At 44.0% G+C, this 17,548-nt stretch overlaps 1 protein-coding gene across 1 annotated transcript in view; it reads left to right on the top strand.

Moving 5' to 3' along the window:
* The window catches only part of LOC115947675 (lipoma-preferred partner homolog), a 142,611-nt gene that overhangs the window by 36,265 nt on the left and 88,798 nt on the right, over nt 1-17,548 (top strand). The window contains exon 2 of the mRNA XM_031055418.1: nt 713-810. The gene's annotated coding sequence lies outside the window, so the exon portion shown is untranslated. The remainder of the gene's footprint in view (nt 1-712; nt 811-17,548) is intronic.

Genomic DNA, 17,548 nt, shown 5'->3' with positions numbered 1-17,548 from the left:
GATGGCAAATGTATCATTGCTGCTCTCCCTTGTTGCCTGTTATCTTTCATGAAATTTGGGATGTTTTTGTCATTTGGAACTCTCCTCTGTGTTTCTGAACACTGTTCACGTAGATAATTTCTTTACCTTTCTACAACGTCATCAAACACTTGGGTTCATGAGAGAATTCATTTTAGGTAGAACATCCTGAAGATCAGGTAAGGAGTATGTTGTGAATAGAAGAGCCATTCATTAGACCTGACTTTTAGCCTCTGGATCTGTCCCGTAATTACACGCATTTAAATCTCAGAGTAGACTGGAAATCTTGCCTCTGTTGGCTTCAGTGACACTGTAAATAAAGTCACCAGTGGTAACGTTAAAATTTGTCCTCTGTCACAGAGCTTAAAGGTTTGGGGTCAGAGCCATCTGATTTGGACATGTGCTGCATCTTGCTTATACCTTGGCAGAGCTTTCTGCAAAGTCCAGGAACACTTCGTTTCCTAGAACACGAATTTATCAAACCCTTATGATGGTTGTCAGAGAAAATGTGGCCAGCTCTGAGTGGTGGTGCATGATGTATCTACAGTCAGTGATGTTGCTTTTGAAGATCTGTTTGTATGCTAAATAATGGGGTGCCGAAAATTGCACTTCAGAGTTGCTGGTTTTTCTGTTACTCCTGGACTGGACTCTGACTGCCATCCTGAAGACAAATCTTTTCTTTTTCTTGTTTCAGAGTACTTTGTAACTGTGTGTGCCTGAATGCATCAGCCTTTGGAGGTGAGCGTCTTCCCTTGAAACAGCCTCGTGATAGCCAAGTGCCTTCTCTCTTGGGTAAGGAATGACATACACATGCAGAGATTGAGAATGTGCTGTGAGCAGAAGCAGAATGGGCAAAGACAGGACAAGCAGCACTGCCTCAACTTGGAAATTTTGGAAATAGTGAACTTGTCATGGAGAGAGGAAATAAGCTGAATCTGTCCACTGTAAATAAAACAAATTATAAACTTAAGTTGCAGCAAGGAAATTTAGCTGAGGTGTTAGTGAATGATCTACAGTCAGGATAGCTGAGTGCTAGAGTGGATCCCCCAGGAGGTTAGGCAGTTTCAGTCATGGAAAGGTTTAAGAACAAGTTGGAAGAGCAATAGCAGACATGCTTTTAGGAGAACCGATCCTTCCATCTGGTGGAAAAATAAGACTAGGTGATGTCTGGAGAGTTCTACTAACCCACTGATAATTAACATGAGAATTCTTATCCTAACAACCTTATTCAAAGCTTATAAGGTGAAAGGCAAAGCTGGGTGTATCTGTGCAGAACGAACTGCATGGTCTGGTGAAGAATTGAGGCAGCAGCAATTAATGCTGGTGCTCAGTGTCTTTGTTACCTGAATGGTGATGTAATTGTGGAGGAAAGTATAAGCTCAGGGGAAAGAAGAAGTTTAATCCTCTGTTGCTGGCATGTAGTGTAAACTTGTGGTAAAAACAGGAAGTTGTATCAATTCTGGCTCCTTTGTAGTAAGTTTCTGGGAGTTTGGGTCACTTCCATGGTCCATGTAAGGGATTTACTCTTACTCTTAGATTGTAATCTCATCTGTTTTATTGTGACACCAGAACACAATGCTACAATATAGGTATACTGAGCAAACCACAAATATCACGTGGAACACAGAGAGAAGAACCAAATGATTACTTTTCCTCTCTTTTTCCAGGACTGATGAAGTCGAGGAGAGTTTCATTTTTCTTCTCTTGCTCTTCTGTTCATGTTCTCCATTGTGTTTCTTTGTCTTGTCTTGACAGCAAACACAGCAGGCTTTTCCTGAGTTTAAAAATGCTGGCTCACCAGCTCGGTCTTGAAATTATGTCCTGAAGATATCTGCTCCTTTAGTTCCCTTGCATCTTTCTCCTTCATCCCTTCCCTGGGAGCTGCTGATGACAAATGGAGCCTGGGCTCAGGCAGCCTCTGAGCCATCCTATGACAAGAGGGGTATTCAGGTTCTTTGTCTTCCTTGGTCCAGTGAAGAAGATCAGTGAGATACCTGCCTTATCTTGTAGGACATCTGAAATTCAATGGGAAGTTCTTCAACCTCTTGTTGGACTTTGGTTTCTCTAAAATTTACATTTCATCCATACTGTCAGCAAACACTGGTTTCTGCCCTGGAGTTAAACCAGTGTCTTATTGTTCCTTATCATCTTCTACTTAGCAGAGATAAGCTGTTGTGTCTCAGGGGTACAGGGACATGGAAGGAACTTGCAAATAGCTCTAAGAAATGCAGATCGTGTCAAGAAGAAAATAAGGGATGCCTTTCTGAAGTCACCTTTGTACATGTTTTTTTATTTTTTCTCTTTTATTTTTTCCTCCTCTTGAGCTTTTCAATTCCTGCAACTATCTGCTCAAATCTTGAAAGCAAAATGTGTTCGTGGAAAGATGCAATTTACTGTGTTCCCCCATGATCTTTTGATCTCAATCAATCAAATAAATCCAAGACCTTGCAATTCACCTTGTTGCAAGGACGGTTAATAAGTTGAGGGGTTGTGCCAATGGTAGTGATGGTTTTCCAGCCTTGTGCTTTTTTTTTTGTTATTCTTTTTTATGGTTCTGACCTTTTGGACTGGTCAGGGTAAGATTATTTGCAAAGAATAGTCCATAAATATGCCTGTCAGGACTGGAGTTAACATTCAAGCGTTGCTGCTTAGCAAAAGAAAGCAATATGCCAAAGTTCAATTTAGATTTCCCTGCAGGGTTGAAAATAATGACAAGACTCACTTAACATGGCAGGGATGAGTCCTGCCACCTCTATGGGAGTGGCTGCTGTGTGGCCCTGCAGCATTTTGTAGCTGTGTGCCTGGTTCAGTTGTCTGCTTCTGAAATTTGGTGTCTGGCATCTCGTGCTGGGGCTTGCTTGGGGTGGAGGAGCCCTGGATACATCTCCTGGCTCTTCGAGGTGCCAGCTCAGTCAGTTGGTAGCTTCCCTTGATTTAGCAGCTGACTTTTTTTTTCCAAGTGCTGCGCTCCTTGCAATGCGAATGAGGGTTTGTGGAGCTGCTCTAAGCTCTGTCCTGCAAAGCCACCCTGTTCCCATCTTTGCACTCCATCCTTGCCCTCACTGCAAGCCAGCATGCGTTGCAAGCGTGGCTGAGCACAGCCCGTGAGTGTCCTGTGATGTTTTGAGTTGTGTCCTGTAGGTTACCTGCTGTAATCTCTGAGCCCTTTGGGAGTCCCAGATTTCAATGGAAAGCAATTTGGGTTTTCCCTGCTGTTACTATTCATGAAAACAGTTCCTAGATATCTCCCACCTAATGTTTGCCACCATGGAAGTGTGCATCATCCAATGGTAAGAATCTTGCTTTACTGTCAGGAAATATCAGAGTGGTTATTGATGTTTCTGCTGTCCTGTTGGCAGAATTGACTCCTGTGGGTGAGAGCAGCATGAGGAGTGAAGCTGTAAACCAGCAGCTGCTATTTAGGCATTAACCTGCAGCACTTGAAAGCTGCACAGTCCCTTGTGTACAAATGGTCTCTTTAGAGCCTGGTCATGAATGTAAGTATAGTTTGTCTGAAGCATGTAGCTCTTCTGAGTTCATTTTTTCTTCCTTCTGAAGATGAGAAAGTTAAGGTGCTGAAGACCACTTGAATTTTATTCACAGGAAGTTCATGGCAGTGGAGCCCTGAGGCTGGGTCTGAAACCCATAGGGTTGGCCAAAAAAATTCCCCTAGAGAAAGCCTATATGTGGTGAAAAACAATGATGCCATCAGTTGAGAAAGCAATTCCCAGCAGACTGGGACTAGGTGGTGAAATCAAGGTGCAAAAAACAGTGCAGCTTGTGGAAAGTCACAGAGCACCTCCATGCCAGACCCCTGTGAGAGCTCAGCAGCTCTTGCTCCAAATCAGCAATGCTGTAACTTGTGGTGAAGCAGATGGGTCTGGTTCCCTGTCAGCAATGGCTGAAAAGTTTTAGAGCAAAATAAATAAATTTGTCTTTAGTACCATCTTAAAATCCAGAAGTCATTTCTCCAACACCTGTAAATAACTGAAGTAAGTATTAAAGGAGAGGATATGGGGAAAATAGGTTAGAGGGTGGCAGAGCAGAGCCTTTGTTGTCATGCCACACCCTCACAAGCCTGGTGGCCATGCTGAGAGCTGGGGACAGCTGTCCCCATCCCCACAGCTGCCATCCTCCAGGTGGCAAAGGAAAAGCCCTCCAATGTGCAGGAGTTTTGCATGTCCCAGAAGGCAACACTCTCATTTCTTATTCCAAAAGGGACTGGCAATTAGCAGCAGGGGTAATAACCACCTGGAATTAAATTCTGTGGAGGCATGAGAAATAGTAGGGTATATTTGGAAATATCTATTGCATATATATATTCCGCTTAAGAGAAACATGTTGGAGGTGCCATATCCATAAATACTAATAAGGCTGTTTGATTCCAATTTTCAGGTAAGATTAACATTTTATTGAGTATTATATCTGTCACATTCAATGCTTTAGTGTACCATCCTCTCAGGCTTATTAGCATAATTGCAGTGCTTAAGCAACAATAAAAAATTCAACAGTAAAACAGCGGTTAGCACAGGCAATTTGTTATCAAAAGCTTTTACTTAAGGACAGCTTTTGAGCATATTTATTATGCAGTTAGGGCTATACATTATTTTTATTTATAAAAACAAGAGGGAAGCAATGTAGGAATGCTTTTTCTCTTTTGGTGTCTCAATCAGGAGGCCTGAGAATTGGTCACTGCCTTTTTCTCTTTCTTAAAATCACCCAGCAAATTCACTTGGACTGGGGAGGCAAGATAAAAAAACAGACTCTGGTCTGGAGCAGGGCTATGACGTTAATAACTCAGCAGAACAATTCCAGTAAATTCTGATGCCAACTGGAGTGCCCTTTTAAAATTCCCTCGTTGCATCCTGGGCTCTGCAGATACTGTCCTTTGTCCGTGGCTGATGGCACTGTCACTGGGGCAGTGCAGGAGCAGGGGTGGCCCAGACTCACACCCCAGAGGTGGCTGCAGCCCAGGGTGCAATGCAGCTGTTGGGGTGATGCTCCCACAGATGAGAGAGGGTCTGGACAGGCCCTGCAGGAAAACAGACTTTGATATCAGTGCTGGTTGTCTCTGAGGCTGGAGCAGAGGAGCATGGCCTGTCTGTGACAGGGCTGTACACCCCTCCTCCTTTCTTTCTCACTTTGAGGACTCTTAGGGGAGCAGTCCTTTTGCTGAAAAGCTGCAGTATAGATGTGAATGCACCTGTTTGTGTGCCAGCACTTGCTCATGCCCGTACAAAGTCTCTGTTGCCAGCATGGCAAGATTTTGTGTGAGTGTTTATATTTTCAGCACATTTTCTGTGTGTACTCAAAATACAAAGTTGTACCTCATAAATGAAGAAGTAAATAAGTTTTAAGCAACTCAACATCCTTCAGCATTTGCTTGAGTTGTTGTCCTTGTTCGCATGATGTGTGCTCACTTTGAGCATCCTCCCTGTCACTGCAACCTTGGTGCCTCTGCCCTCATGTGTTTCCTCGTTTCCTCCCTTGTTCTGGGAGACCTGCTTTGCCTTGTGCTGCTTTTTCAGAGGTCACTCTTTCAACTTCTTGATGATTGACTTAACTGTGGGCCTGTTGCTGTGTCATTTTGGTGGTACCCAAAGCCCAGGGTGAGGATCTGCCACAGCCCTGGTGATGCCTTGATTGGGCTCACAGTCTGGATAAGCAAGATGGGTAAACTTGTTTTTGCTGGTGTTTTTGCTCCTATTTTGACTGGTGCCTGGGCACACTGTGAGGAGAAGTGAAGGCAGTGCTGTTGCCCCAGGGAAGAAGCTTATGCTCATAGTGAAACAGGATGTGCAAGCAGGTTGTAGGAATTGGGAAGGGAGCACATGGAGACAGGTGAAACTAAATTGGGCACATATTAGAGAAGTGATGTGCTTGTGGGGTCCTCTTCACAAACACCCTCTTCTGCGAACGTGTGAAATTTGAAAGGAGCTTGTTGTTTCAGATCCCCTTTTAAAAATTGTTTTTGGTTGAAAGGGGTAAAAACCTGATGTTATTCAGAGATAAGTTTTATGTTTCAGATTCTGGGGTAGTTGTGAGTCTTTTGTTGGTACACAGCTCACTCTCATGAAACTGCCCAGCACTGCATGGTGTTCAGACTTTTGGTCAACAGAGAACTTGGTAATGCTCCTGAGACTGTGAATACACAGAAACTGACTGTGGAGAGCTAAACTTTGTGGGAACTTTGCTCTTGGTGGAAATTTGACTGTCATTTGAACTGCAGTTGAAATATGTGCTCTCTGCCTCCATGATCACCTCTAGGAATGGGGACTCATTGCTGCTGTCTTAGGAACAAGCAGGTTCCTTCCCAGCCCTGCAGCTCCCCATTGTTGCTCCTTCTGGCTCAGCTCATCTGGCTTTAGCAGCCCCCCAGGCACCTGAGCATCTCCTGCTTGCACTTGGCCTTGTAGCTGGGCAGTGCTGAGTGTCTTCTGCTACAGCCAGGGAAGGACCTTTCTAGCTCCTGTGCACAGCCAGGGGGTTCCACATCCATGGCAGGAGCTGAGGGACCAGGGAAGGTGTTTTCTTGAGTGTTGCCATGGCTGAGGGCTTCTACTTGAGATCTATAACCATCCAACATTTTAGGTAGAAAGGGTCGTGCAGGTATTTCATGCAGCTCTTGGCTCAAAGCAGGGTTGGCTTTAAGGTGGGATGAGGCTGCTCAGAGCTTGTCAGGGCAGTGGTGGCCTGCTGTGGCCTTGAGGGATGATGGTAATGAATGCCTTGGTAACAAAAAGACACCTTATGGAGAGCTCTGTAGGCTGTACTCTGGTGTCAGGGTAGTGGAGCAGTGACTTTTCTGTGAGAGGGTCTGTGTGAAGGGTTGAGAGACACAGTCTGAGCATTGAGACTGATTCCTACATTAAATTCCCTTTGTGAAGTGGGGAACACCATGCCCAGCTCTGCTGGGATCTGGCTACCACCACAGCTGCTGGTGACACTGCGCAGCTCTCCTCACTGCAGATGGGGAGGGATGCTGGGAGGGGACAGGGTCTGTGGCTGGAGAGCAGTCCACATGTGAACATATCCTCCCCGAGGAGGAAAGTGCCTGCATGCTTCTTGTGGGGAAAAATATGGCTGAAAGAATTTAGCAGTGATAAATGTCATTAAAAATACGTATGCTGGAATTTGTAAAGCCTGGAACATCTGTTCTCAACAGTGCTTTGATCACGTTGTGAGGCTTTTAAAACGATACTTCCATGAATTAAGTGAGATCCTTATGGCTGCAGGATTCCTTTCAGTGCCCTTTTTTTCATGGAGCAAAAAGGCAAATTTCACAGGGAACATTACATGACTTGAAACACATATTTTAATGGTTAGTATCAACCAAACAATGTTTTATTAGGTGCTAGAAAAATGTTCCAGTTCCATACCCCAGGAAGCAAAGCACTCCCATTTACTTTTTTAGCTTATGGGAGCTGTACTTAAAAAAAAATAAAAATCAAGAATTCATTGCTTGTATGTTACTGTATTCAAAACCGAACCAAACATGGTGAAATGAGCTTAAACATTTTGAAGCTGTTGTCAGAAAAGGTCCTTTTTGGGTTTTGTTTCCAGGCAGAGCTGCAGACGAGGCAGAGGATCTGTGTTTTCTGAGGGACCCACAGCAAAGAATGGCGAGACACTGATGATTTACTTTCCTCAGTGCACTGCCTTGGATTGAGCAGCTTTTGGTCATTCACTTTTCTCTAAGGATTTGTGCTTCCCCCATTCCTAGTTGTTTGGCAGGCTTCTGCCTCCTGCCATTCCAGCAGCTGTGTATTTGGGGCTCAAATGTTGTGGTGCCAAATGACTTTGGTGATCTAAGGAGTGTGGAGAGCCCTCCACACTCAGTTCTTTGCAGTGTCACACCTGGCAGGAGGATTTCTGTTCCTCTGCCTTCCTGCTGTTTGTAGAGAAAACAATATCTCCTGGACTGTTTGCAGAAACAGCCTGTAGGATGTGAGGGGCAGCAGGAAGCAGGGAGAACCTAAACAAGGGTTGGTCTCCTCCTGTGCTACATTTGTGTGTTCATACTGGAGAAATCCTTTCCTGCTGCTGCAGCCAGCAAGTCTGGCAGCTCCCAGTGGCATGTTGGGCAAGGCTTCTTGCTCCCATCTCCCTTTCCCTCCCTGGGATGAATGAATAGACCTGTGTGTGACCCCCCAGCTCTACCCAGCAATCAGAAGCCTGAGAAACTTAATTGGTTCTTCATTTAAAGACTGTCCAGACTGTGAAAGGAGGAAAAGTTATGGTCAGAAATAGCAGAGAAGGAAGATGGATGGGCTTTCTAGTAAGGTTCTGGGTGTCAGGGGTTAATTTATGAAAACTAAATTGTTTAATTCCTCCAGCACCCAACAGGTGAACAGGCAGCTTATTGCTGTGACATATCCATTTATAGCAGTTTTCCTTTGCTAACACCTGTGACTCAGTTCTGTTGCATACTTATGCTGTCTGTTAATTATTTACCAGTGATTTACAAGTACAGAGTGCAAATAAAATGCTTTTATGCAGGAGACTGCATTGTACACCCAGGATTCCTGGGAATTAGGGCACTGTACTACCGTATACAATCCCATCAGCATCCCTGGAGTTGTGATGGAGGAGTCCTTGTATGTACCTGATGAAGGGGCAGCCCCTTGCCCTCCAGAACTGGCACTCAGAGGGGCTGTGGTGTTAGTGAAGGGCTTACTACACACAGGGCTGTGGTGTATGAGGGGATCTCTGTCCTTTGCTTCCTTTCAGATCGATTTTTGCCATTTTAAATTACTTTCTTCCCCCTCGACAAAGGCTCATTCTTCTTCATAAGTGATGGTAGCAGCAAACTGTTTTTTAAAAAAACCCCACAGCATGATGGGCTTTTTTTTTTAAAGAATGAAATAGTATAAAAGTCAAGTAGCAGATAGAGTTCTGACTCAGCTCATAACTTATGATCCTATGCTATTTCTGTAACATTTTTAGCTTGTGACCAAATTTTTCTAGTATTAGGACATTGCCATAGAAAGTGTGTCAGTCCCTGGCTGCCAGAACCTGTCACTGTACAGAATATATACACTTCTGAGCAAGCGTGCACAAGCAGGCCAGTGAGTTGTCTGTTGTGGTTTCAAATTGCTGAAAGTTTTTTTTTGTTGGTTTTTTTTTTCCTTGTTTGTTTGTTTTTCGTTGTTTTTGTTGATTCGCTTAGCAAACAGAGCCGTGCAGAACAACATAGCTGCTTTTTATTTCTCACACAGTCAGGCACTGAGCTCCCATCCCCAGCTGTGCTTGTGCAACTGCAGTTGCTTTGCTGGTAGATTTTTCAGCCAGTGCAAACTGCTGTAAGTCAATTCAAGCTGTATCAACTGTGTGGATCTGATGGAAGTTGAGGATCTGGTCATACAGCTCATGGTTTTAGTGAGGAAGAAGTTTGGGAGATGGTTGTCCCGTTCTAGGCAGGCAAGAGAGTATGTGCAAAGTTTCTCTAACCTCAGGGAAGGCGTGTGTGAACAAGTAAGCATCTGTGTTGCAGAGAATGCAATTGCTGAGGAAATCCCAAAGTTTATGAGTAGGAGTTGTTATAGGTTCAGATCTGCTGTGGTTTCAGACACTTAAGGACACTTAAAATACTGAAACTCCAGACAGTCCAGCCACACATGCATGACACACAGCAGCAAAGCCATCCTTGTGTTTAGCACTGCTGATCAGCTTGCTAATGCAACATCTGCTCTGGGATTTTGAATTTAAATTTTGTCTGGATAATGAAGAGGAATGCAGGGCTAATGATCTGTGTCCTGTTTCCCTTCAAAGTGCTTTATTTACTCTTTGTGGCTACTTTTCATGGTTCTTTGCAGCAGCCCTAAAATGTCAACTGACCTGAAGAAATCAACAATGGCTGCTTAAAAAAATCCAAAAGAAAAGCGAGGAAGGATGTTGCTTTCTAGCTTTTCATGTGAGCACCTTGTAATCAGACTCCCTTTGATTAAGTAACCAGCAAAGCCTATTCATGTGTACTCCAATTAAAATTTAATGAAGCAAGAGGATGTATTTGTATATGCTGACTAATGCAGGAGGAATAGATTCCTGTAACTCTGCTCTGCAAGCCCTTTCCTTTGCCATCAGGGCTGGATTTACTAGAAAGCTCCTCAGCAGCTGTGGACCTCCCCTGGCATGAGCAATCCTCACAAGTCTGGGCTGTTGTGCTCACAGCAAGAGGTGATGTGGAATGTGGAAGAACACAGCTCTTTTGTAGGGCACAGCCTTATCAATGAAGCCCAGCTTAGCTAATTGCAAGAGGTGAGGCAGGGCTTCTGCTCTGATGTACTCCATTGGAAAAGATCAGGGAATTGCTGGATGTGTGTGCTGTATCTGTCTTGCTATCAACTGGATGAGTGGAGCAACACATATCAAGAAGGGAAGCCCTGTGCACCGTGATTTTTAAGTAAGAAACTGCTGTTCAAGAGGAATCTGTATGACAGCTAAGCTGGTGTCAGAAAACAGCCAGGCTTTTAGTGCCTCTGTCTTTGCCATGGGTTTATTGGGCTTTGGTGCCTGTGTTCCCAAAGGGTTATGGGCCTGCTTTGCAGAACATTTTGTTTCTGACATCACAGGGAATGTACAATTTATTTGTGGACAATAAAACGACCTGCCAGGAGGGGTGCAGAGGGGTGCAGTGCTTAATTTGGCACTGTCTCCATCTCTTCCCATGTGTTTCTACCTCTGGGCAGCTGCAGAGCTCCTACATCACCTTGCACTCAGGATGGGGATTGGAGAAATGATATTAAAGGATTTCACCTGCTCATCACACCATGCCCTGTGACTTCAGCTTTGTGCAGGGACTAACAGCTCTCCTCTGGAGTGGAATGTGGCAGTGGGGTGATGCTGCACAGCTATGTTAAATGCCATTTTTGGACAAGCAATGAAAGATCCTGCTGTATCCACTCCCAGCAATGGGCTGGGCGACAGAACGGAAATGCCATGGTGGAATTTGCCTTTGCTGCTGACCCTCGCATGACACGCGAGAGCTCCTCATCACCAGACCTTTGTTTTGCCTTACCCAGAATACAAAGCAGTGTTTCATTGGCATGGCTGGCTGTTTTCCTTCTGTCTTGACTCAGTGGCAGAGCGGCAGCAAGCTTTCCAGAGACAGGCTGAGTTTTCCAGTTATCATCTGCTTCAGCCCCACATCCGTCCTGCCAAGGCTCTCACTCGTGCTGTTGCAGTGAAGTGCTCAAGAAGCCTTTAAAGGGAGATGCAGCTCTGGAGCTAAGATCTTGGCCTTCATTTTTGGCCTGGAAAGCTGCTCTTGGAACAGTAAGCATGAGATTTCTCTTGAAACCTTCTTTGTGTGCCTTTCTGAAGAAATAGCTGGAAGGAGAAGACCTGTCAGTTGAGCTCTAAGAGAAAAACCTATTGGCTCTGAATACACTGGGGACATTATTTAAGGTCAGTTGATCTGTGAGAAGGCACAACTTATCTAACGCAGCCTAAGGTTAGTTATGCAACAGACAGGCTGCTCTTTGTTGTGAAGAACAACTTCAGTGTGTGCCTGTGAAAATCAAAAGTCTTGCTGAAGGCGTGTTGTGTTCTGGCTGGAAGCTATTGGGTGTCCTCCTCTAGTGATTTTCCTTCTGTAGCAGATTAGCATCACGGAAAGGTTTCCAGTGGGAAAGGCACTCAGCCCTTGCAGGCTGCAGGGTGGGGCTGCCAGCAGATGTGTGCTCTGGTGGGTGCTGGTGCAGGACCACATGCATGTGGTGCTGTTTCAGACCAGCTTTAACTTCTGTCTGTTCCCCCTGTGCATCTCTGTGTCATAGACCAGGTCACTGCATTGTCTAGATGCCTACACAGGGCAGTATTTTAAAGAAAACGCTGCATGAGGAGTGTTTTCTGACTTCTGAAGAGAGAGATGTAATAATTTGTTATTTATATTGCTTTGAAATACAACATTTGCAGTATGCTGGCTACATGGCACTGACATCTCCTTTCTTAGAGAACCTTTCTCTTCCCATCATCTCTTATTAAACATGCTGCCCTGCCAAAGTGCCATTATGTCTCCAGAGAGACTCAGCAAATAGAAGAAAGGGTATTTTTTTCTTTTAAAGTAGAATTGGTGTCCTGTGCCTTGTGGAGTAGCTAAGATTGAGCAGTTCTGGGTAGGTATTTTTGGGCTCGAGTCTCTGTGTACAGTGAAAAATGCTTTATTGCTTATGCAAAGGTAAGCAAAATATCCAGCAAGATTGCCTGATATGCTCATGGATTGTCTTCGTTCTTTGCTTTTGATTTGTGTGGTATGTACAGTGAGGTTTAGCATTTGCAAAATGAGGATATTTTAACCAGCTCTGCACAAATACTGGTCCTACGTGGTTTGTTAGCTGTGCATTCCTGGGCAGAGCTGTGGGGTGGGGGAAATAATCAAATACCTTGAGTTTTTTTTTTTTTTTTTTTTTGTGTGGTTTCTTTTTTATTTTTTTTGGGGACTTTATATAAGACATGGAAAAATTAAACCTTAAAAGGAAACAACCAAGGTGGATAGTCATAAATGCTGTTTTTTCTCAAAGTTCAACTTTATATATAGACACCTTGATGAAACCCATATTGTCTGTGATGGAAAGATGATGACTGTGGTGTGGTGTGGCAGTGGGGGAGCAAACTGGGGTGGCTGCAGCAATCCCTGGCTGGGGTGCCTCAGAGATGCAGATGCTCTGAACTCAGTGGGAGTGTTCCCATCTTCCTTGATGCAGCTTGGGAACAAAAGGGTTTTCCTGAGTTGCCTCTTGCTCTGAAAGTTTTTCTGTTCTTGTAAGCTCCCTTTGAAGTACACTCAGGAGCTGCAATTAATAAGAAATTTCCTCTGCCTTACAAAGATCAGGCTCTGCCTTCCCCCTTCTCAGCATCCAGAATGATTAGCAGTTCCTGTGAATCCAAGCCTATGGATTTTATGAAGACCCCTGACAGCCAGGGGTGATTGTGTTCTCCCTGAGTGTTTCCTAAGCAGGAGGAAATCAATGCATGAAGGGGCACTGTGCCTGACATCTATTAATTACACTGTCCCCTTACATTTAACGCACTAGAAGAGGGTCTGAAAATCAGCCCCCTATGCCCTGGCTAATTGATAGAGAAACAAATTGATACAAATGGATTTAACTGGTTCCTAAAAAAAAAAAAAAAAAGAAAAAGAAGAGAACATTTATTTGGTAGCTGGAATGGCAAGGAACAGTTGCAAACTCAACTACAACGTAAGAGCAGTGTGAGATACTTGGTTGTAGCAGCCCCCTGAATGGTCCCAGCAACCCCACAGACTCCCACACTAAATGCCTGGGGATAAAACACTTCTGCTGTTGATGCTGCATCAAATGGAGGCATGTGGTATATGTCTGGGGCAGTGGGCAGGGGGATAATTACTGTGTCCTTCCCTTAGATGAGCTGATTTTGAAGCTTTACCATCCTGACTTTTGCAGCACACATTCAGCTGAATATGACATCAGAGTTAAGAGCTGTGGCACTTGTGGTTACGGCCTTGGGATTCCTTGTATTTACTTTCTAGGGAACTAAAATTCAAAGCAGCTTTTATGGCTGTCATGACAATACTGTCAGTTTCAAAAGAGGTGGCTAAATGTGCATTGACCTTTAACTAATAGGCCATATCCTATTTTCTGTGTGTTTCCAATTAGGAGAAGTATGCTACAAATTTTTGAAAGAAATCATTAAAACAGAAAAGTTACTTAACTGTAAGACTTCTGCTTTTTTTCCCAAAATAAAAATAGTGAATTCTTGTCTTAGTGCAGAAGGTTTCATACAACTACTATTATAAGCTGGAAATCAAGATTTAATAATAGCACATACCATCTGCCACCAGTGGTGGAAGAACAAGAATGAACCCTTGACTGCTGCAAGCACTTTTAATTTACAGCTTGGAGTGGGGTCGCAGGGCTTCACATCCGTCCGTGGAGGAGAGGATGGGATTCTTGGTTACCACTGCTGATTCTCTTCCTGAGCTGTTGGGATTTTAACACTGCAAATTGCAAGCGCGACATCTTGTTCTTGCTTGGTGTGGTGCTGGCCCTTCAGAGTAAAATAAAGGACGGTGCTGACTTTGTCAGGCTTGACCCAGCTCTTTCTGAAGCCAGCCAGTTGTTACCAGTAAAAGCTGGAGCAGCTCTGTGGGAAGCCTGAGATGAGTTTTTTCATGTGTTTTGATGGTGGTGGGAGGTGATGGGCAAATCTGGCTGAGATGAAGAAGGGTCTCTCCCTATTCTGCTTCTTAGAGGCCTTATTTTCCTGGATGCACATTGCAAAATAATTTAATATCTTTGTTCCTAAAACTTAGGCTCGCTTTCATGAGCCATGGTGGATCTTTTGCTACCTTAGAAAAAGCACAGCATATTTTTCCACTTTTTAGAATGTACTTTGCCAAATAGGTATTTTTGTCAAATTGCAGTTTCCTCCAAAACATAATTCTTTATATAGAAAATGGAATTCCACCTCTCCTAGACCTTTGCTAACAGCTGTTCTGCTAGCTAAATGTCACTGAATTAAAAAGAAACAAAAATAAGAATATGATGGCTTTGGATAGATTTTAGTTGACTGTTTCAGTCCTAGGTAGAAGTAATCCTGCTCTCTTCTGAATGTAGGGATATTCTGGGGATTACTGGCCTGCTGTTTTACCCTGCAGAGCACTGATAGTGCAGCATTTCTGGAAGGCTGGGATATGTGTATAAATGTACATGGCTTTTGCCAGCCCAGAGGAGTGCTGGGACAGCCCTGTGGACACTCGAGAACTGAGTGTGCTGCTGGTTTTGGCAACTCAGCCCTTAGAGCTGACCTATAACAAAGTTGATGCAATGGGATAGTTTCAGGTTGGGGTGTGTAGGAAAAGGGGACCCGTGCCAGCCTTTTGAAGGTTGCTTTGATTTGTTGCTGGGCACAGTGAGGACTCCTGGGGTATTATCTGAGGATTAAGTGCAACATTAAACATTGGAGCTTGCTTGTCAAAGAAAGGGCAGGTTATCAAAATATGATTTATAACCAACAGTTTACTACTAGCTACAGTAATTAATATGGAACATGATGGGGCCCATCATTAATGTGCTTTGTTGTCTCAGCTTGCATGACTGCTGCTGGCAAGGCCGGCTTCTGAGGCTAATGAGGGACAGGGAAGAAAGAAATCAGTGCTGCTGTTAGCTGATGGCAATATCTCTCCAGGTCGCACACTGCGCCGTGTGTTGCATCTCATCACAAATCTCAGCCAGACATACCTGTCCAGTAAAGGCTGCTTTCCCAAATTCTTGCTTAGAGAGACAAGAATTACTGTTTGTGCCAAGGTCACTCAGAGCCCGTGACAAACGCTGTAGGGTTCCATAGGGAGTGCATGAACTGGTCTGGAGGATGAGGAGAAATCTTTGTCAGTGGTCCAAATCCTACTCAGGTTGTCAGTGAGGGAAGGCAGTTAATCTCCAGTGGTGGTGATTCGTGAACTTGTCTGAGAGAGGAGAAAAACAGAAGAGGCTTTTCCAACATTTTCTCATGGCCAAGTGCCCAGATGAGGGCAATGACTGGTGCTGTTCTGCTGATGGGAATCTGTTGGCGAGGAGCTTGTGGTTGGTTTGAGATGGGTCCCACTTCCTGATAGCCCATCTCAAGCTGCCTGAGAGCCCTGTGACTTCAGCAGAAGTTTTATTATCACGCTAGTTTCCAGAGAAGTATTTGGAGCCATTCCCAGCATTGGGTTTAGCTGCAGCAGCGGCTTGAGCTCCTTCCTGGTGTTTTGGTGAAGGGTAGGGCCGTGATGGCTCTCCTGAGGTGTGTCAAGAGTTCATGTTAAAATAAACAAAACTGTTCCCATGGTCTGTTTGCTGTGTCAAGTCTGGGTTTACCTGTATACCAAAATCAGATCCCACAGTGTCATCCAAGTTTGAGAAATACCTGAGGCTGGAGGGGTGCAGGATGCCGTCAGGCCTCCTGCATGAAGATTGAGCAGTGGGGAAACCAAGTGCCTTTGAAATTTGGTGTGCTTGAGCTCCATGGTCACCACGATCAATTGTGACTGTGATTTAGAATGTTTTTGGCTTACTCAACTTACTTTAAACATTTTTGTTGAACAGCAGTTTCTGACTTGCATCTGCCCACGGTGGCAACACCTAGGTTGGGGCACTTTTACAGCAGAGTGTATTGTACCATAGTTTTATTGAGCATTGCCCAAATAGTTAAGAAGGATGTCCTAAAGAGTCTTGTGATAGTCCAGATTTAGCTGCTGGTATTTCCCAAGAGCATCAGGGCTGTCTGCAGGGAGACTTAAAGGTTTCAGCAGTTCTGCTTCAGCTAGAGCCAGGTAAGCAGTAGTGTCATGGTCCTTTCTGCTCATCTCTTCCAAAGATGTCTTTTTTGTCATATTTGGTGGTCTAATCAGATAAATTTATTTCATGTTAAGATAGTATGATAAATAGTATGTTTGCCAGTTTTGTTTCCATGGCCTTGGTTAAAATGGTTTTTGCTGTGTGCATTTAGTCATCTCTGTTGCTGACTGTAAAGGGTTGGAGGGATGTGTCTTGTGGGGCATTATATACACCCATCATGCCGTTTTTTATAGATCTCAGCACTTGACCTCCTTACTTATCCCGTAAAGAAGTCTCTTGAAAATTGACTAATCCCACTGGGATTTATGCAGTGTGGCTGAAAGCCAAGTCCTCCCTGGGTGGGTGCAAGATGCCTCAAGGAGTTTGAATATTTGTGTCCCTTAATTCTTGCTTGAATTAATCTAAGTCAAGGCAGCTGGGTGATTGGCTAGTGCAGTGTAATGCCATAATTATTAAATTAATGCCAGATAGGGCATGATGATTTTATGACCATTAACAATATTTGTATGCAAACTACGAGGCTGGCCCAGAGAGATGCAGAATGGGGCATCACTGAGAAGTGCAGACTCTTTAGTGTGTGATTTAGTAGGTTCACACTACAGAGCTGACCAGATGACTCAACAAAGGGTTTAAAACCTTGCTGCTGCTGACTTACTTTGTTTCTTCAGAAATATTTAGTATTCTAGTTGGTTTTAGATTTTTGCCGTTGAATTGATGTTTGTGGTGAAGCAGCAAGAGAATTTTCTCTTTACGACCTTCAGTATATTTGACAAAGATGTATTTCTTTCAGAGACACAGGGAGAGCACAGTCAAAGATTGTGGAGTAGAGCACATGGCCAGAAACAACTATCTGGAAATTAACATTTCTGGCTAAAATATCAGCGCTCTTGTCTGTTGTGGAGAGGGCCAAAATGCTATAAATGGCTTAGTTTGGTTTGATGCTAGAGACAGTAGATTACCCATCCCTAGTAATTGCAGTGTCCTTCCCATTTGGAAAGTTCTTCAGAAATTTTTGCTAGAATTAGATTTATGCTTTGCAGAGGTGGTGACAAATTTTAAATATTTTGAAATATTTTGGAAATAGTAGCAATCTAATCACAACAAATAGCACAATAGTGATGTATACATGGTGATTCGAGTGTTGCTTAATAATCTTTACCCACTCCGTGTGGTGCCTTGGGCCTGTCAGCATGAATTTCAATGGAATTCTAGTT

This window comes from Geospiza fortis, unplaced genomic scaffold (assembly GCF_000277835.1).
Source record: "Geospiza fortis unplaced genomic scaffold, GeoFor_1.0 scaffold172, whole genome shotgun sequence".
Taxonomy (NCBI): Eukaryota; Metazoa; Chordata; class Aves; order Passeriformes; family Thraupidae; genus Geospiza; species Geospiza fortis.
This window is presented reverse-complemented; position numbering and strand designations above follow the sequence as displayed.